Raw genomic sequence first — 22,719 nt, forward strand, 5'->3', positions numbered from 1 at the left:
TATATATATATATATATATATATATATATATATATATATATATATATATATATATATATATATATATATATATATATATATTCCCTGGGGATAGGGGAGAAAGAATACTTCCCACGTATTCCCTGCGTGTCGTAGAAGGCGACTAAAAGGGGAGGGAGCGGGGGGCTGGAAATCCTCCCCTCTCTTTTTCTTTTTTTTTTTAATTTTCTAAAAGAAGGAACAGAGGGGGCCAGGTGAGGATAGTCCAAAAAAGGCCCAGTCCTCTGTTCTTAACGCTACCTCGCTAATGCGGGAAATGGCGAATAGTTTAAAAGAAAGAAAAGATATATATATATATATCTATCTATCTATCTATCTATCTATCTATCTATCTATCTATATATATATATATATATATATATATATATATATATTATTTTTTTTTTTATTATGCTTTGTCGCTGTCTCCCGCGTTTGCGAGGTAGCGCAAGGAAACAGACGAAAGAAATGGCCCAACCTCCCCCCATACACATGTATATACATACATCCACACACGCAAATATACATACCTACACAGCTTTCCATGGTTTACCCCAGACGCTTCACATGCCTTGATTTAATCCACTGACAGCACGTCAACCCCGGTATACCACATCGCTCCAATTCACTCTATTCCTTGCCCTCCTTTCACCCTCCTGCATGTTCAGGCCCCGATCACACAAAATCTTTTTCACTCCATCTTTCCACCTCCAATTTGGTCTCCCTCTTCTCCTCGTTCCCTCCACCTCCGACACATATATCCTCTTGGTCAATCTTTCCTCACTCATTCTCTCCATGTGCCCAAACCACTTCAAAACACCCTCTTCTGCTCTCTCAACCACGCTCTTTTTATTTCCACACATCTCTCTTACCCTTACGTTACTCATTCGATCAAACCACCTCACACCACACATTGTCCTCAAACATCTCATTTCCAGCACATCCATCCTCCTGCGCACAACTCAATCCATAGCCCACGCCTCGCAACCATACAACATTGTTGGAACCACTATTCCTTCAAACATACCCATTTTTGCTTTCCGAGATAATGTTCTCGACTTCCACACATTTTTCAAGGCCCCCAGAATTTTCGCCCCCTCCCCCACCCTATGATCCACTTCCGCTTCCATGGTTCCATCCGCTGCCAGATCCACTCCCAGATATCTAAAACACTTCACTTCCTCCAGTTTTTCTCCATTCAAACTCACCTCCCAATTGACTTGACCCTCAACCCTACTGTACCTAATGACCTTGCTCTTATTCACATTTACTCTTAACTTTCTTCTTCCACACACTTTACCAAAAGCAGTCACCAGCTTCTGCAGTTACTCACATGAATCAGCCACCAGCGCTGTATCATCAGCGAACAACAACTGACTCACTTCCCAAGCTCTCTCATCCCCAACTGACTTCATACTTGCCCCTCTTTCCAAAACTCTTGCATTTACCTCCCTAACAACCCCATCCATAAACAAATTAAACAACCATGGAGACATCACACACCCCTGCCGCAAACCTACATTCACTGAGAACCGATCACTTTCCTCTCTTCCTACCCGTACACATGCCTTACATCCTCGATAAAAACTTTTCACTGCTTCTAACAACTTTCCTCCCACACCATATATTCTTAATACCTTCCACAGAGCATCTCTATCAACTCTATCATATGCCTTCTCCAGATCCATAAATGCTACATAGTTTACCCCAGACGCTTCATATGCCCTGGTTCAATCCATTGACAGCACGTCCGCCCTGGTATACCACATCGTTCCAATTCACGCTATTCCTTGCACGCCTTTTACCCTCCTGCATGTTCAGGCCCCGATCACTCAAAATTTTTTTCACTCCATCTTTCCACCTCCATTTTGGTCTCCCACTTCTCCTCCTTGCCTCCACCTCTGACACATATATCATCTTGGTCAATCTTTCTTCACTCATTCTCTCCATGTGACCAAACCATTTCAAAACACCCTCTTCAGCTCTCTCAACCACACTCTTTTTATTACCACACATCTCTCTTACCCTTTATTAATTACTCGAGCAAACCACCTCACACGACATATTGTTCTCAAACATTTCATTTTCAACACATCCATCTTCCTGCGCACAACTCTATCCATAGCCCACGCCTCGCAACCATACAACATTATTGGAACAACTATTCCTTCAAACATACCCATTTTTGCTTTCGGAGATAATGTTCTCGACTTCCGCACATTCTTCAAGGCTCCTAGAATTTTCGTTTGTGCTCTAACATAGAAGCCAGCTGTGTTGATGTCACAAATTCTTTTTGTAATTTAGAAAAATACAGTAATTTAAATAATGATGATATTTATATCTGCAAGGGTTTAGTGTATGCCAGTTTGTCAAAACCAGTGGAAGCTAATTGCCCTAAAAGATTCATAAGAGCTATTCACACCTTAAAAAAAGACAAGGATATACATATTACTAAAGCAGGTAAGTCTAACTCTGTTGTGATTTTAAAGAAAAGTAACTATTTATCTAGAATGAATGATCTTCTAAATGATAACACAACATATTCTAAACTTAGTAAAAATCCCTTAGAAGCAGTTAATTCTCACTTCAATAAAGAAATGAAGTTGTTGTTGAGAGGTAACATTTCTCTTATCAAAAGTCCCCTTCATTGCCATATATGTATGGACTTATCAAAACACATAAACAAAATTTTCCAGCAAGACCTATAGTGAGTTCAGTAAGTTCCATCACATATAAATTGTCAAAATGGTTAGTTTCTTTATTAAGCCCTTTAGTGGGTAAGGTATCAAATTCTAATATCATGAACAATGTAGATTTAGTCAACAAGCTAAGCAATATCAATGTTAATTTTGATTTCAAACTAGTTAGCTTTGATGTTTCCTCCCTTTTCACTAAAGCTCTAGTTGATGACCTTTTAGAATATTTATGTGATGTCTTGGATAATATTCATTTACCTGTTTCAAAGTCTAATTTCATTGACCTGATAAAATTGTGTACAAAAGACTGTGTATTTTAATTTAATGAATATTATTATGCTCAAAAATTTGGTATGGCAATGGGTAACTCTCTTTCACCTGTACTAAGTAATCTTTATATGGAATTTTTTTAAACAAAATTGCTAAAGGATATCTTACCTTCTCATGCAATTTGGTTTAGGTATGTAGATGATGTTCTTTGTGTTTGGCCAACAAATGAAAATTTACAAACATTTCTCCCCTTACTTAACAATTTAGTACCTTCCATCAAATTTACTATAGAAAATGAAAATAATGGTATGTTACCATTTTTAGATTGCATGATCCATAGACAAGGAAACAAGTTTAAGTTTAGCATATATAGAAAACCCACCAATGTATGCTCATATATCGATTATTACTCATCTCAACATGACAGAGTTAAATTATCATTTCAATCTATGTTCCTTAGGGCATTACGTATTTGCAGTCCAGAGTTTATTGATGATGAGTTTGAGAAGATATATTCTATTGGATATAAGTTAAAGTACCCTAGATCTTTCATTGAAAAATCCCTTAAGTTAGCAAAGAAATCATTTTATAGGGTTGAGCCCAAACCTCCTATTGACACCAAGAATCTTTTAGTTCTCCCTTTTAATAATAATTTCACTTTCCTTCCCATGTTGCTTAAATCCTTTAATGTAAATGTTGCCTTTAGCAACAATGATACTATAAAGAATATCTTAATCAGGAATTCACCAGAAAATTCTCTTGGTTGCATCTATAAAGTTTCCTTGTGGAGACTGTGATAAATTTTATGCTGGTCAGACTGGTAAGGATCTTTCTGTTAGACTTAAGCAACATAAATATAGTATAAGAACGGGACAAGAATCAAATGCTTTGTTTAATCATGTTAAAAACTATGATCATTGTATTGACTGGAGTAACACCATCTCAGTTATTAACTCCAACTTTATTACCAAGAGAAATATCATTGAATCTTCTATTATTAAATACAAAAAGAATTATAATCTTAATATTAGCGATGGTCTATACAAATTAGATAACTTTATTGTTGATAAGATTTGTAAAATGATAAGAGTATGAAGGCTCGTTGAATGTTTTTAACAATCACATGTTTACCAAATGGCGTCCTAGCTTCGTCTCTTCGATGTATATCAACTGACTGTTATATTTCTCTCTTGTGTCTCCCTTGATGATGTGATTATTACACGAAAGTGCACTTGGGAACTTTTCGTGTTTCATTTTCCCCGTGGACTCATAGAAATATCTTGATCCCGCAAAAAATCATGATCCTTTCCAATATATATATATATATATATATATATATATATATATATATATATATATATATATATATATATATATATATATATATATATATATATATATATATATATATATATATATATGTGACATTCATTTTTTTTTCTTTTCATTTCAAGCTAGAAGTTTCAGTTTTCTAAATTGTTTCTTACATTTTTCATATGTATATATATGTATGTGTGTGTGTGTGTGTATGTGCGAGTGTGTGTGTATGTGTGTGTATGTGTACATATATATATATGTGTATATTATCCCTGGGATAGGGGTGAAAGAATACTTCCCACGCATTCCTCGCGTGTCGTAGGAAGCGACTAGAGGGGACGGGAGCGGGGGGCCAGAAATCCTCCCCTCCTTGTATTTTTTTTAACTTTCTAAAATGGGAAATAGAAGAAGGAGTCACGCGGGGAGTGCTCATACTCCTCGAAGGCTCAGATTGGGGTGCCTAAATGTGTGTGGATGTAACCAAGATGTGAAAAAAGGAGAGATAGGTAGTATGTTTGAGGAAAGGAACCTGGATGTTTTGGCTCTGAGTGAAACGAAGCTCAAGGGTGAAGGGGAAGACTGGTTTGGGAATGTCTTGGGAGTAAAGTCAGGGGTTAGTGAGAGGACAAGAGCAAGGGAAGGAGTAGCAGTACTCCTGAAACAGGAGTTGTGGGAGTACGTGATAGAATGTAAGAAAGTAAATTCCCGATTAATATGTGTAAAACTGAAAGTTGATGGAGAAAGATGGGTGATTATTGGTGCATATGCACCTGGGCATGAGAAGAAAGATCATGAGAGGCAAGTGTTTTGGGAGCAGCTGAATGAGTGTGTTAGTGGTTTTGATGCACGAGACCGGGTTATAGTGATGGGTGATTTGGATGCAAAGGTGAGTAATATGGCAGTTGAGGGAATAATTGGTGTACATGGGGTGTTCAGTGTTGTAAATGGAAATGGTGAAGAGCTTGTAGATTTATGTGCTGAAAAAGGACTGATGATTGGGAATACCTGGTTTAAAAAGCGAGATATACATAAGTATACTTATGTAAGTAGGAGAGATGGCCAGAGATCGTTATTGGATTACGTGTTAATTGATAGGCGCGCGAAAGAGAGACTTTTGGATGTTAATGTGTTGAGAGGTGCAACTGGAGGGATGTCTGATCATTATCTTGTGGAGGCTAAGGTGAAGATTTGTATGGGTTTTCAGAAAAGAAGAGTGAATGTTGGGGTGAAGAGGGTGGTGAGAGTAAGTGAGCTTGGGAAGGAGACTTGTGTGAGGAAGTACCAGGAGAGACTGAGAACAGAATGGAAAAAGGTGAGAACAATGGAAGTAAGGGGAGTGGGGGAGGAATGGGATGAATTTAGGGAATCAGTGATGGATTGCGCAAAAGATGCTTGTGGCATGAGAAGAGTGGGAGGTGGGTTGATTAGAAAGGGTAGTGAGTGGTGGGATGAAGAAGTAAGAGTATTAGTGAAAGAGAAGAGAGAGGCATTTGGACGATTTTTGCAGGGAAAAAATGCAGTTGAGTGGGAGACGTATAAAAGAAAGAGACAGGAGGTCAAGAGAAAGGTGCAAGAGGTGAAAAAAAGGGCAAATGAGAGTTGGGGTGAGAGAGTATCATTAAATTTTAGGGAGAATAAAAAGATGTTCTGGAAGGAGGTAAATAAAGTGCGTAAGACAAGGGGGCAAATGGGAACTTCAGTGAAGGGCGCAAATGGGGAGGTGATAACAAGTAGTGGTGATGTGAGAAGGAGACGGAGTGAGTATTTTGAAGGTTTGTTGAATGTGTTTGATGATAGAGTGGCAGATATAGGGTGTTTTGGTCGAGGTGGTGTGCAAAGTGAGAGGGTTAGGGAAAATGATTTGGTAAACAGAGAAGAGGTAGTAAAAGCTTTGCGGAAGATGAAAGCCGGCAAGGCAACAGGTTTGGATGGTATTGCAGTGGAATTTATTAAAAAAGGGGGTGACTGTATTGTTGACTGGTTGGTAAGGTTATTTAATGTATGTATGACTCACGGTGAGGTGCCTGAGGATTGGCGGAATGCGTGCATAGTGCCATTATACAAAGGCAAAGGGGATAAGAGTGAGTGCTCAAATTACAGAGGTATAAGTTTGTTGAGTATTCCTGGCAAATTATATGGGAGGGTATTGATTGAGAGGGTGAAGGCATGTACAGAGCATCAGATTGGGGAAGAGCAGTGTGGTTTCAGAAGTGGTAGAGGATGTGTGGATCAGGTGTTTGCTTTGAAGAATGTATGTGAGAAATACTTAGAAAAGCAAATGGATTTGTATGTAGCATTTATGGATCTGTAGAAGGCATATGATAGAGTTGATAGAGATGCTCTGTGAAAGGTATTAAGAATATATGGTGTGGGAGGCAAGTTGTTAGAAGCAGTGAAAAGTTTTTATCGAGGATGTAAGGCATGTGTACGTGTAGGAAGAGAGGAAAGTGATTGGTTCTCAGTGAATGTAGGTTTGCGGCAGGGGTGTGTGATGTCTCCATGGTTGTTTAATTTGTTTATGGATGGGGTTGTTGGGGAGGTAAATGCAAGAGTTTTGGAAAGAGGGGCAAGTATGAAGTCTGTTGGGGATGAGAGAGCTTGGGAAGTGAGTCAGTTGTTGTTCGCTGATGATACAGCGCTGGTGGCTGATTCATGTGAGAAACTGCAGAAGCTGGTGACTGAGTTTGGTAAAGTTTGTGAAAGAAGAAAGTTAAGAGTAAATGTGAATTAGAGCAAGGTTATTAGGTACAGTAGGGTAGATGGTCAAGTCAATTGGGAGGTGAGTTTGAATGGAGAAAAACTGGAGGAAGTGAAGTGTTTTAGATATCTGGGAGTGGATCTGGCAGCGGATGGAACCATGGAAGCGGAAGTGGATCATAGGGTGGGGGAGGGGGCGAAAATTCTGGGAGCCTTGAAGAATGTGTGGAAGTCGAGAACATTATCTCGGAAAGCAAAAATGGGTATGTTTGAAGGAATAGTGGTTCCAACAATGTTGTATGGTTGCGAGGTGTGGGCTATGGATAGAGTTGTGCGCAGGAGGATGGATGTGCTGGAAATGAGATGTTTGAGGACAATGTGTGGTGTGAGGTGGTTTGATCGAGTAAGTAACGTAAGGGTAAGAGAGATGTGTGGAAATAAAAAGAGCGTGGTTGAGAGAGCAGAAGAGGGTGTTTTGAAATGGTTTGGGCACATGGAGAGAATGAGTGAGAAAAGATTGACCAAGAGGATATATGTGTCGGAGGTGGAGGGAACGAGAAGAAGAGGGAGACCAAATTGGAGGTGGAAAGATGGAGTGAAAAAGATTTTGTGTGATCGGGGCCTGAACATGCAGGAGGGTGAAAGGAGGGCAAGGAATAGAGTGAATTGGAGCGATGTGGTATACCGGGGTTGACGTGCTGTCAGTGGATTGAATCGGGGCATGTGAAGCGTCTGGGGTAAACAATGGAAAGCTGTGTAGGTATGTATATTTGCGTGTGTGGACGTATGTATATACATGTGTATGGGGGTGGGTTGGGCCATTTCTTTCGTCTGTTTCCTTGCGCTACCTCGCAAACGCGGGAGACAGCGACAAAGCAAAAAAAAAAAAAAAATATGTATTATCCCTGGGGATAGGGGAGAAAGAATACTTCCCATGCATTCCTCACGTGTCGTAGAAGGCGACTAAAGGGGACGGGAGCGGGGCTAGAGACCCTCCCCTTGTTGTATTTTATATTTCTAAAACGAGAAAGAGAAGAAGGAGTCACGCGGGGAGTGCCCTTCCTCCTCGAAGGCTCAGACTGGGGCGTCTATATGTGTGTGGATGTAACAAAGATGATAAAAAAGGAGAGACAGGCAGTATGTTTCAGGAAAGGAGCCTGGAATCTCAATGGTAAAGGGGAAGAGTGTTTTGGGAATGTCTTGTGAGTAAAGTCAAGGGTTAGTGAGAGGACAAGTGCAAAGGAAGGAGAAGCATTACTCCTGAACAGGAGTGGTGGGAGTATGTGGTAGACTGTAAGAAAGTACACTCTAGATTAATATGGGTAAAACTGAAAGTTGGAGAGAGATGGGTGATCATTGGTGCATATGCATCTGGGCATGAGAAGAAAGATCATGAGAGGCAAGTGTTTTGGGAGCCGCTGAATGAGTATGTTAGTGGTTTTAATGCACGAGACCGGGTTATAGTGGTGGTTGATTTGAATGCAAAGGTGAGTAATGTGGCAGTTCTGGGAATAATTGGTATACATGGGGTGTTCAGTGTTGTAAATGGAAATGGTGAAGAGCTTGTAGATTTATGTGCTGCAAAAGAACTGGTGATTGGAAATACCTGGTTTAAAAAGTGAGATATATATAAGTATACGTATATAAGTAAGAGAGATGGCCAGAGAGCGTTATTGGATTGCGTGTTAGTTGATAGGCGCGCGAAAGAGAGACTTTTGGATGTTAATGTGCTGAAAGATGCAACTGAAGGGATGTCTGATCATTATCTTGTGGATGCGAAGGTGAAGATTTGTAGAGGTTTCCAGAAAAGAAGTGAGAATGTTTGCGAGAAGAGAGTGGTGAGAGTAAGTGAGCATGGAATGGAGACTTGTGTGAGGAATTACTAGGAGAGACTAAGTACAGAATGGAAAAGGGTGAAAACAAAGGGGGTAAGAGAAGTGGGGGAGGAATGGGATGTATTTAGGGAAGCAGTGATTGGTTGCGCAAAAGATGCTTGTAGCGTGAGAAGAGTGGGAGGTGACCAGATTAGAAAGGGTAGTGAGTGGTGGGATGAAGAAGTAAGATTATTAGTGAAAGAGAAAAGAGAGGCATTTGGACGATTTTTGTAGAGAAATAATGCAAATGAGTGGGAGATGTATAAAAGAAAGAGGGAGGAGGTCAAGAGAAAGGTGCAGGAGGTGAAAAAGACGGCAAATGAGAGTTAGGGTGAGAGAGTATCATTAGATTTTAGGGAGAATAAAAAGATGTTTTGGAAGGAGGTAAATAACGTGCGTAAGACAAGGGAACAAATGGGAACTTCAGTGAAGGGGGCTAATGGGGAGGTGATAACAAGTAGTGGTGATGTGAGAAGTAGATTGAGTGAGTATTTTGCAGGTTTGTTGAATGTGTTTGATGATAGAGTGGCAGATATAGGGTGTTTTGGTCGAGGTGGTGTGCAAAGTGAGAGGGTTAGAGAAAATGATTTGGTAAATAGAGAAGATGTAGTAAAAGGTTTGCGGAAGATGAAAGCCGGCAAGGTTAGCGAGGTAGCGCAAGGAAACAGACGAAAGAATGGTCCAACCCACCCACATATACATGTATATACATACACATCCACACGCGCAAATATACACACCTATACATCTCAACGTATACATATATATACACACAGACATATACATATATACACATGTACATAATTCATACTGTCTGCCTTTATTCATTCCCATCGCCACCTCGCAAAACATGAAATAACTACCCCCTAACCCCTCATGTGTGCGAAGTAGCGCTAGGAAAAGACAACAAAGGCCACATTCGTTCACACTCAGTCTCTACCTCTCATGTAATAATGCACCGAAACCACAGCTCCCTTTCCACATCCAGGCCCCACACAACTTTCCATGGTTTACCCCAGACGCCTCACATGCCCTGGTTCAATCCATTGACAGCACGTCGACCCCGGTATACCACATCGTTCCAATTCACTCTATTCCTTGCCCGCTTTTCACCCTCCTACATGTTCAGGCCCCGATCACTGAAAATCTTTTTCACTCCATCTTTCCACCTCCAATTTGGTCTCCCAATTCTCCTTGTTCCCTCCACCTCTGACACATATATCCTTTTGTCAATCGTTCCTCACTCATTCCCTCCATGTGACCAAACCACTTCAAAACAATCTCTTCTGCTCTCTCAACCACACTCATCCTACCTCCACACATCTCCCTTCCCCTATTATTACTTACACGATCAGACCACCTCACACCACATATTGTTCTCAAACATCTCATTTCCAGCACATCCACCCTCCTGCGCACAACTCCATCCATAGCCCACGCCTCGCAACCATACAACATTGTTGGAACCACTATTCCTTCAAACATACCCATTTTTGCTTTCCGAGATAATGTTTTCGACTTCCACACACTCTCAACGCTCCCAGAATTTTCGCCCCTTCCCCCACACTATGATTCACTTCCGCTTCCATGGTTCCATCCGCTGACAAAATCCACTCCCAGATATCTAAAACACTTCACTTCCTCCAGTTTTTCTCCATTCAAACTTACCTCCCATTTGACTTGACCCTCAACCCTACTGTACCTAATAACCTTGCTCTTATTCACATTCACTCTCAACTTTCTTCTTTCACACACTTTACCAAAATCAGTCACCAGCTTCTGCAGTTTCTCAAATGAATCAGCCACCAGCGCTGTATCATCAGCGAACAACAACTGACTCACCTCCCAAGCTCTCTCATCCAAAACAGACTGCATACTTGCCTCTCTTTCCAAGACTCTTGCATTCACCTCCCTAACAACCCCATCCATAAACAAATTAAACAACCATAGAGACATCACACACCCATGTCGCAAACCTATATTTACTGAGAACCAATCACTTTCCTCTCTTCCTACACGTACACATGTCTTACATCTTCCATAAAAACTTTTCACTGCTTCTAACAACTTGCCTCCCACACCAAATATTCTTAATACCTTCCACAGAGCATCTCTATCAACTCTATCATACACCTTCTCCAGATCAATAAATGCTACACACAAATGCATTTGCTTTTCTAAGTATTTCTCACACATTCTTCAAAGCAAACACCTGATCCACACATCCTCTACCACTTCTGAAACCACACTGCTACTCCCGAATCTCATGCTCTGTACATGCCTTCACCCTCTCAATCAATACCCTCCCATATAACTTCCCAGGAATACTCAACAGAATTATAACTCTTTAATTTGAACGCTCACTCTTATCCCCTTTGCCTTTGTACAATGGCACTATGCAAGCATTCCGCCAATCCTCAGGCACCTCACCATGAATCATACATACATTAAATAACCTTACCAACCAGTCAACAATACAGTCACCCCCATTTTTAATAAATTCCACTGCAATACCATCCAAACCTGCTGCCTTGCCGGCTTTCATCTTCCGTAAACCTTTTCCTACCTCTTCTCTGTTAACCAAATCATTTTCCCTAACTCTCTCACTTTGCATACCACCTCGACCAAAACACACAATATCTGCCACTCTATCATCAAACACATTTAACGAACCTTCAAAATATTCACTCCATCTCCTTCTCACATCACCACTACTTGTCATCACCTCCCCATTAGCCCCCTTCCCTGAAGTTCCCATTTGCTCCCTTGTCTTACGCACTTTATTTACCTCCTTCCAAAAAATTTTTTTTATTCTCCCTAAAATTTAATGATACTCTCTCACCCTAACTCTCATTTGCCCTCTTTTTCACCTCTTGCACCTTTCTTTTGACCTGCCTCTTTCTTTTACACATCTCCCACTCATTTGCATTTTTTCCTTTCAAAAATCTTCCAAATGCCTCTCTCTTCTCTTTCACTAATAATCTTACTTCTTCACACCACCACTCACTACCTTTTCTAATCAACCCACCTCCCACGCTTCTCATGCCACAAGCATCTTTTGCGAAAGCCATCAGTGATTCCCTAAATACATCCCATTCCTCCCCCACTCCCCTTCCCCCTTTGTTCTCACCTTTTTCCATTCTGTACTCAGTCTCTCCTGGTACTTCCTCACACAAGTCTCCTTCCCAAGCTCACTTACTCTCACCACTCTCTTCACCCCAACATCCTCTCTTCTTGTCTGAAAACCCATACAAATCTTCACCTTCGCCTCCACAAGATAATGATCAGAATCCCTCGAGTTACACCTCTCAGCACATTAACATTCAAAAGTGTCACTTTCGCGCGCCTATCAATTTACACGTAATCCAATAACGCTCTCTGGCCATCTCTCCTACTTACATATGTATACTTATGTATATCTCGCTTTTTAAACCAGGTATTCCCAATCACCAGTCCTTTTGCAGCACATAAATTTACAAGCTCTTCACCATTTCCATTTACAACACTGAACACAACATGTATACCAATTATTCTCACAACTGCCACATTACTCACCTTTGCATTCAAATCACCCATCACTATAATCCGGTCTTGTGCATCAAAACCACTAACACACTTATTCAACTGCTCCCAAAACACTTGCCTCTCATGATCTTTCTTCTCATGCCCAGGTGCATATGCGCCAATAATCACCCATAATCTCCATGAACTTTCAGTTTTACCCGTATCAATCTAGAATTTACTTTCTTACACTCTATCACATACTCCCACAACTCCTGTTTCAGGAGTAATGCTACTCTTTCCCTTGCTCTTGTCCTCTCACTAACCACTGACTTTACTCCCAAGACATTCCCAAACCACTCTTCCCCTTTACACTTGAGCTTCGTTTCACTGAGAGCCAAAACATCCAGGTTCCTTTCCTCAAACATTCTTCCTATCTCTCCTTTTTTCTCATCTTGGTTACATCCACACACATTTAGACACCCCAATCTGAGCCTTCGAGGAGGATAAGCACTCCCCGCGTGACTCCTTCTTCTGTTTCCCCTTTTAGAAAGTTAAAATACAAGGAGGGGAGGGTTTCTGGCCCCCCGCTCCCGTCCCCTTTAGTCGCCTTTTACGACACGTGAGGAATGCTTGGGAAGTATTCTTTCTCCCCTATCCCCAGGGATATATATATGTATATATATATATATATATATATATATATATATATATATATATATATATATATATATATATATATATATATATATATATATATATATATACATATATATTATTTTATTATCATTCTTATTTTGCTTTGTCGCTGTCTCCCGCGTTTGCGAAGTAGCGCAAGGAAACAGACGAAAGAAATGGCCCAACCGATCCCCATACACATGTACATACATACACGTCCACACACGCAAATATACATACCTATACATCTTAATGTACACATATATATACACACACAGACACACATATATACCCATGCACACAATTCCAACTGTCTGCCTTTATTCACTCTCAGCGCCACCTCGCCACACATGGAATACCATCCCCCTCCTCCTCATATGTGCGAGGTAGCGCTGGGAAAAAACAACAAAGGCCCCATTCGTTCACACTCAGTCTCTAGCTGTCATGCAATAATGCCCGAAACAACAGCTACCTTTCCATATCCAGGCCCCACACAACTTTCCATGGTTTACCCCAGACGCTTCACATGCCCTGATTCAATCCACTGACAGCACGTCAACCCCAGTATACCACATCGATCCAATTCACTCTATTTCTTGCCCGCCTTTCACCCTCCTGCATGTTCAGGCCCCGATCACACAAAATCTTTTTCACTACATCTTTCCACCTCCAATTAGGTCTCCCACTTCTCCTCGTTCCCTCCACCTCCGACACATATATCCTCTTGGTCAATCTTTCCTCGCTCATTCTCTCCATGTGACCAAACCATTTCAAAACACCCTCTTCTGCTCTCTCAACCATGCTCTTTTTATTTCCACACCTCTCTCACCCTTGCATTACTTACTCGATCAAACCACCTCACACCACATTTTGTCCTCAAACATCTCATTTCCAGCACATCCACCCTCCTGCGCACAACTCTATCCATAGCCCACGCCTCACAACCATACAACATTGTTGGAACCCCTATTCCTTCAAACATAAGCATTTTTGCTTTCGGAGATAATGTTCTCGACTTCCAAACACTCTTCAAGGCTCCCCAGGATTTTCGCCCCCTCCCCCACCCTATGATTCACTTCAGCTTCCATGGTTCCATCCGCTGCCAGATCCACTCCCAGATATCTAAAACACTTTTCTTCCTCCACTTTTTCTCCATTTAAACGTACTTCCCAATTGACTTGACCCTCAACCCTACTGCACCTAATAACCTTGCTCTTATTCACATTTACTCTTAACTTTCTTCTTTCTCACACTTTACCAAACTCAGTCACCAGCTTCTGCAGTTTCTCACATGAATCAGCCACCAGCGCTGTATCATCAGCGAACAACAACGGACTAAATTCCCAAGCTCTCTCATCCCCAACAGACTTCATACTTGCCCCTCTTTCCAAAACTCTTGCATTCACCTCCCTAACAACCCCATCCATAAACAAATTAAACAACCATGGAGACATCACACACCCCTGCCGCAAACCTACATTCACTGAGAACCAATCACTTTCCTCTCTTCCAACACGTACACATGCCTTACATCCTCGATAAAAACTTTTCACTGCTTCTAACAACTTGCCTCCCACACCATATATTCTTAATACCTTCCACAGAGCATCTCTATCAACTCTGCCATATGCCTTCTCCTCATCCGTAAATGCTACATACAAATCCATTTGCTTTTCTAAGTATTTCTCACATACATTCTTCAAAGCAAACACCTGATCCACACATCCTCTACCACTTCTGAAACCTCATTGCTGTTCCCCAATCTGATGCTCTGTACATGCCTTCATATATATATGTATATATATATATATGTATATATGTATATATATATATATATATATATATATATATATATATATATATATATATATATATATATTTTTTTTTTTTTTTTTTTTTTTGCTTTGTCGCTGTCTCCCGCGTTTGCGAGGTAGCGCAAGGAAACAGACGAAAGAAATGGCCCAACCCACCCCCATACACATGCATATACATACGTCCACACACGCAAATTTACATACCTACACAGCTTTCCATGGTTTACCCCAGACGCTTCACATACCTTGATTCAATCCACTGACAGCACATCAACCCCGGTATACCATATCGATCCAATTCACTCTATTCCTTGCCCTCCTTTCACCCTCCTGCATGTTCAGGCCCCGATCACACAAAATCTTTTTCACTCCATCTTTCCACCTACAATTTGGTCTCCCTCTTCTCCTCGTTCCCTCCACCTCCGACACATATATCCTCTTGGTCAATCTTTCCTCACTCATTCTCTCCATGTGCCCAAACCATTTCAAAACACCCTCTTCTGCTCTCTCAACCACGCTCTTTTTATTTCCACACATCTCTCTTACCCTTACGTTACTTACTCGATCAAACCACCTCACACCACACATTGTCCTCAAACATCTCATTTCAAGCACATCCATCCTCCTGCGCACAACTCTATCCATAGCCCACGCCTCGCAACCATAGAACATTGTTGGAACCACTATTCCTTCAAACATACCCATTATTGCTTTCCGAGATAATGTTCTCGACTTCCACACATTCTTCAAGGCTCCCAGAATTTTCGCCCCCTCCCCCACCCTATGATCCACTTCCGCTTCCATGGTTCCATCCGCTGCCAGATCCACTCCCAGATATCTAAAACACTTCACTTCCTCCAGTTTTTCTCCATTCAAACTCACCTCCCAATTGACTTGACCCTCAACCCTACTGTACCTAATAAGCTTGCTCTTTTTCACATTTACTCTTAACTTTCTTCTTTCACACACTTTACCAAACTCAGTCACCAGCTTCTGCAGTTTCTCACATGAATCAGCCACCAGCGCTGTATCATCAGCGAACAAGAACTGACTCACTTCCCAAGCTCTATCATCCCCAACAGACTTCATACTTGCCCCTCTTTCCAAAACTCTTGCATTCACCTCCCTAACCACCCCATCCATAAACAAATTAAACAACCATGGAGACATTACACACTCCTGCCGCAAACCTACATTCACTGAGAACCAATCACTTTCCTCTCTTCCTACACGTACACATGCCTTACATCCTCGATAAAAATTTTTCACTGCTTCTAACAACTTGCCTCCCACACCATATATTCTTAATACCTTCCACAGAGCATCTCTATCAACTCTATCATATGCCTTCTCCAGATCCATAAATGCCACATACAAATCCATTTGCTTTTCTAAGTATTTCTCACATACATTCTTCAAAGCAAACACCTGATCCACACATCCTCTACCACTTCTGAAACCACACTGCTCTTCCCCAATCTGATGCTCTGTACATGCCTTCACCCTCTCAATCAATATCCTCCCATATAATTTACCAGGAATACTCAACTAACTTATATCTCTGTAATTTGAGCACTCACTCTTATCCCCTTTGCCTTTGTACAATGGCACTATGCACGCATTCCGCCAATCCTCAGGCACCTCACCATGAGTCATACATACATTAAATAACCTTACATATATATATATGTATATATATATATATATATATATATATATATATATATATATATATATATATATATATATATATATATATATATATATATATATATATATATATATATATATATATTTATATATAAATATTTATATACATGTATATATATATATATATATATATATATATATATATATATATATATATATATATATATATATATATATATATATATATATATATATATATATATATATATATATATATATACATATATATATATATATATATATATATATATATATATATATATATATATACATATATATATATATATATATATATATATATATATATATATATATATATATATATATATATATATATATATATATATATATATATATATATATATATATATATATATATATATATATATATATATATATATATATATATATATATATATATATATATATATATATATATATATATATATATATATATATATATATATATATATATATATATATATATATATATATATATATATATATATATATATATATATATATATATATATATATATATATATATATATATATATATATATATATATATATATATATATATATATATATATATATATATATATATATATATATATATATATATATATATATATATATTATCCCTGGGGATAGGGGATTGAGAATACTTCCCACGTATTCCCTGCATGTCGTAGAAGGCGACTAAAAGGGGAGGGAGCGGGGGGCTGGAAGTCCTCCCCTCTCGTTTTTTTTTTTTTAATTTTCCAAAAGAAGGAACAGAGGGGGCCAGGTGAGGATATTCTGAAAAAGGCCCAGTCCTCTGTTCTTAGCGCTACCTCGCTAATGCGGGAAATGGCGAATAGTTTGAAAAAAAAAAAGTTTGAATATATATATATATATATATATATATATATATATATATATATATATATATATATATATATATATATATATTCCCTGTTCAAATTTTCAGTCAACTCTTCTAAATACCTGACATATAAGCTATGTTACCAGATATATAGATAAATAAAAGTGCATGAAGAAGAGGCATAATAGCAATTGATGACTAAGGCAGTGAATGGATAGAATGGAGTTCCGTAATATTTGGTGTAATTAGTATACAACCCATCTCAGTGTCTGATAATGCATAAAATTGTGTGTGCATGCATTACACCAGGTCTTAATGATCCATTAACTGTAATTCTGAGCAAGACAAACCTAATTAGGTATCATTAGTGGCCATAAATCTTTTCCTATGAAACAAAGAAATTTGTTCATGTACAGTCAACAATTTTTACTTATCATTCATAACTCACAATATGACATATCTTTCTAATTATTAAAACAAACCAAATAATAAAATCTAACAATTACACACACACACATATATGTAAATATATATGTATATATCTTTTCTTTCATACTATTCGCCATTTCCCGCGTTAGCGAGGTAGCGTCAAGAACAGATGACTGGACCTTTGAGGGAATATTCTCACCTGGCCCCCTTCTCTGTTCCTTCTTTTGGGAAATTAAAAAAACTAAGAGGGGAGGATTTCCAGCCCCCCGCTCCCTTCCCTTTTAGTCACCTTCTACGACACGCAGGGAATACGTGGGAAGTGTTCTTTCTTCCCTATCCCCAGGGATATATATTCTTTCTTTCTTTTCTTTTAAACTATTCGCCATTTCCCGCGTTAGCGAGGTAGCGTTAAGAACAGAGGACTGGGCCTTTTTTGGAATATCCTCACCTGGCCCCCTCTGTTCCTTCTTTTGGAAAAAAAAAAAAAAAATATATATATATATATATATATATATATATATATATATATATATATATATATATATATATATATATATCTTTCATACTATTTGCCATTCCCGCGTTAGCGAGGTAGCACCAAGAACGGAGGACCGGACCTTTGAGGGAACCCCCCCCCCCTCCGGTTCCTTCTTTTGGAAAATTGAAAAAATAATGAAGGGGAAGGATTTCCAGCCACCCGCTCCCTCCCCTTTTAATCGCCTTGTACGATACGTAGGGAATACGTGGGGATTAGAGAGAAAGAATACTTCCCACGCATTCCCCGCGTGTCGTAGAAGGCGACTAAAGGGGATGGGTACGGGGGGCTAGATACCCTCCCCTCCTTGTATTTTAACTTTCTAAAAGGGGAAACGGAATATGGAGTCATGCAAGGAGTGCTCATCCTCCTCGAAGCACAGACTGGGGTGTACAAATGTGTGTGTGGATGTAACCAAGATCAGGCAAAAGGAGTGATAGGTAGTACATTTGTGGAAAGGAACCAGGATGTTTTTGTGTTGAGTGAAACGAAGCTCGGGAGTAAAGGTGAAGAGTGGTTTAGGAATGTCTTGGGAGTAAAATCATGGGTTGGTGAGAGGGGGAAGAGAAAAAGAAGGAGTGCCACTACTGAAACAGGAGTTGTGGGAATATGTGATAGAGTGCAAGAAATCAACTCTAGATTGATATGGGTAAAACTGAAAGTGGATGAAGACAGATGGGTGATTAATGGTCATGAAAAGAAAGATCATGAGAGGCAAGATTTTGGGAGCAGCTGAATGAGTGTGTTAGCAGCTCTGATGCACGAGATTGGGTCATACTGATGGGTAATTTGAATGCAAAGGTGAGTAATGTGGCAGTGTAGGGTATAATTAGTATAAATGGGGTGTTCATGGTTGTAAATGGAAATGGTGAAAAGCTTGTAGATTTGTGTGCTGAGAAAGGACTGGTGATTGGGAATACCAGGTTTAAAAAGAGAGCTATTCATAAGTATACGTATGTAAGTACGAGAGATGGCCAGAAGGCATTATTGGATTACGTGTTAATTAATAGGCGCATCAAAGAGAGGCTTTTGGATGTTATAATGTGCTGAGAGAGGCAACTGGAGAGATGTCTGATCATTATCTAGTGGAGGCGAAAGCGAAGATTTATAGAGGTTTTCAGAAAAGAGAAGAGAATGCTGGGGTGAAGAGAGTGGCGAGAATAAGTGAGCTTGGAAAGGAGACTTGTGTGAGGAAGTACCAGGAGAGATTGAGTGCAGAATGGAAAAAGGTGAAACCAAATGACGTAAGGGGAGGAGGGAGGAATGGGATGTATTAAGCGAAGCAGTGATGGCTTGTGCAAAAGATGCTTGTGGCATGAGAAAAGGTGGGAGGTGGGCAGATAAGAGAGGGTAGTGAGCGGTGGGATGGAGAAGTAAGATTGTTGATGAAAGAGAAGAGAGAGGCGTTTGCACGATTTTTGCAAGGAAGTAGTGCGAATGACTGGGAGATGTATAAGAGAAAGAGGCAGGAGAGAGTATCATTAAATTTTGGAGACAATGAAAAGATGTTTTGGAAAGAGATAAATCAAGTGCGTATAAGTATAACAAGAGAGAAAATGGGAACATTGCTGAAGGAGGCTAATAGAGAGGTAATAAAAAGTAGTGGTGAAGTGAGAAGAATATGGAGTAAGTATTTTGAAGACTTGTTGAAGGTGTTTGATGATAGAGTGGCAGATGCAAAGTGTTTTGCACGAGTTGGTGTGCAAAGTGAGAGGGTCAGGAAGATTGGTTTGGTAAACAGAGAAGACGTAGTGAAAGCTTTGCGGAAGAGGAAAGTCGGCAAGGAGTCAAATTTGAACGGTATTGCAGTGGAATTTATTAAAAAAGGGGGTGGTTGTGTTGTTGTCTGGTTGGTAAGAATATTCAGTATATCTATGGTTCATGGTAAGGTGCCTGAGGACTGGCGGAATGCATGCATAGTGCCATTGTATAAAGGCATAGGGGATAAGGGTGAGTGTTCAAATTACAGAGGTATAAGTTTGTTGAGTATTCCTGGGAAAATATATGGGAGGGTATTGATTGGGAGAGTAAATCCATGTACAGAGCATCAGACTGAGGAAGAGAGGTCTGGTTTCAGAAGTAGTAGAGGATTTGTGGATTAGGTGTTTGCTTTGAAGGTTGTATGTGAGAAATACTTAGAAAAACAGATGGATTTGTGTGCAGCATTCATGGATCTGGAGAAAGCATATGATAGAGTATCAAGAGTATATGGTGTGGGAGGTAGGTTGCTATAATCAGTGAAATGTATTTATTAAGGATGTAAGGCATGTGTACGAGTAGAGAGGAAAGTGATTGGTTCTCGGTGAATGTTGGTTTGCTGCAGGGGTGTGTGATGTCTCTGTGGCTGTTTAATTTGTTTATGGATGGGGTTGTTGCAGAGGTGAATACAAGAGCTGTAGAGAGACAGGCAAGTATGCAGTCTTTTGTGGATGAGAGGGCTTTGGAAGTGTGTCAGTTGTTGTTCGCTGCTGATACAGCCCTGGTGGCTGATTCGGGTGAGAAACTGCAAAAATTTGGAAGTGAGTTTGGTAAAGTGTGTGAAAGAAGAAAGTTGAGAGTAAATGTGAATAAGAGCAAGGTTGTTAGGTTCAGTAGGGTTAAAGGACAATTTAATCGGCAGGTAAGTTTGAATGGAGAAAAACTGGAGGAAGTGAGGTGTTTTAGATATCTGGGAGTGGATTTGGCAGCGGATGGAACTATGGAAGTGGAAGTGAGTCACAGGTTGGGGGAGGGGCGTTTGTTCTGGAGCATTGAAGAATGTGTGGAAGGGGTGAACGTTATATCAGAGAGCAAAAATGGGCATGTTTGAAGAAATAGTGGTTCCAACAATGTTTTATGGTTGCGAGTGGTGGGCTATAAATAGGGTTGTGTGGAGGAGGGTGGATGTGTTGGAAATGAGATGTTTGAGGACAATATGTGGTGTGAGGTGGTTTGATCGAGTAGATAATGAAAGGGTAAGAGAGATGTGTGGTAATAAAAAGAGTGTGGTTGAGAGAGCAGAAGAGAGGTGTATTGAAATGGTTTCATCACATGCAGAAAATGAGTGAGGAAAGATTGACAAAGAGAATATATGTGTGAGAGGAGGAGGGAACGAGGAGAAGTGGGAGACGAAATTGGAGGCGGAAGGATGGAGTGAAAAAGATTTCGAGCGATCAGGGCCTGAACCTATAGGAGGATGAATGGCGTGCAAGGAATACAGTGAATTGGAACAATTGGTATACGGGGGTGGACGAGCTATCAGTGGATTGAACAAGGGCTTGTGAAGCGTTTAGGGTAAACCATGGAAAGTTTTGTGGATCCTGGATGTGGAAAGGGAGCTGTGATTTCGGTGCATTAAACATGACAGCTAGAGACTGAGTGTGAACGAATGTGGCCTTTGTCTTTTCCTAGAGCTACCTTGCTCGCACAGGGGAAGGGGGGATGCCATTTTCATGTGTGGCGGGGTGGAGATGAGAATGAATGAAGGTAGCAAGTATGAATATGTACATGTGTATATATGTATATGTCTGTGTATGTATATGTATGTATACGTTGAAATGTATAGGTATGTATATATGCGGGTGAGGGCGATTATGTATATTCATGTGTATATGGGTGGGATGGGCCATTTTTTCGTCTGTTTCATAGCGCTACCTCGCTAACGTTGGTGACAGCGACTATTTATAACACATACGTGCATATATGTATGTGCGCGTTCATACGCACTTTGTTCGTGTATATATATATATATATATATATATATATATATATATATATATATATATATATATATATATATATATATATATATATATATATATATATATATATATATATATATATATATATATTCCTATGAGTCCATGGGGAAAATGAAACACGAAAAGTTCCCAAGTGCACTTTCGTGTAATAATCACATCATCAGGGGAGACACAAGAGAGAAATATAACAGTCAGTTGATATACATCGAAGAGACGAAGCTAGGACGCCATTTAGTAAACATGTGATTGTCCAAAACATACAACGAGCGTTCATAAACTTATCATTTTACAAATCTTATCAACAATAAAGTAATCTAATTTGTATAGACCATCACTAATATTAAGATTATAATTCTTTGTGTATTTGATAATAGAAGATTCAATGATATATCTCTTGGTAATAGAGTTAGAGTTAATAACTGAGATGGCGTTACTCCAGTCAATACAATGATCATAGTTTTTAACGTGATTAAACAAGGCATTTGATTATTGTCCCGTTCTTTTATCATATTCATGTTGCTTAAGTCTAACAGAAAGATCTTTACCAGTCTGCCCAACATAAAATTTATCAC

Source organism: Panulirus ornatus, chromosome 37 (assembly GCF_036320965.1).
Source record: "Panulirus ornatus isolate Po-2019 chromosome 37, ASM3632096v1, whole genome shotgun sequence".
In the NCBI taxonomy this organism is placed as follows: Eukaryota; Metazoa; Arthropoda; class Malacostraca; order Decapoda; family Palinuridae; genus Panulirus; species Panulirus ornatus.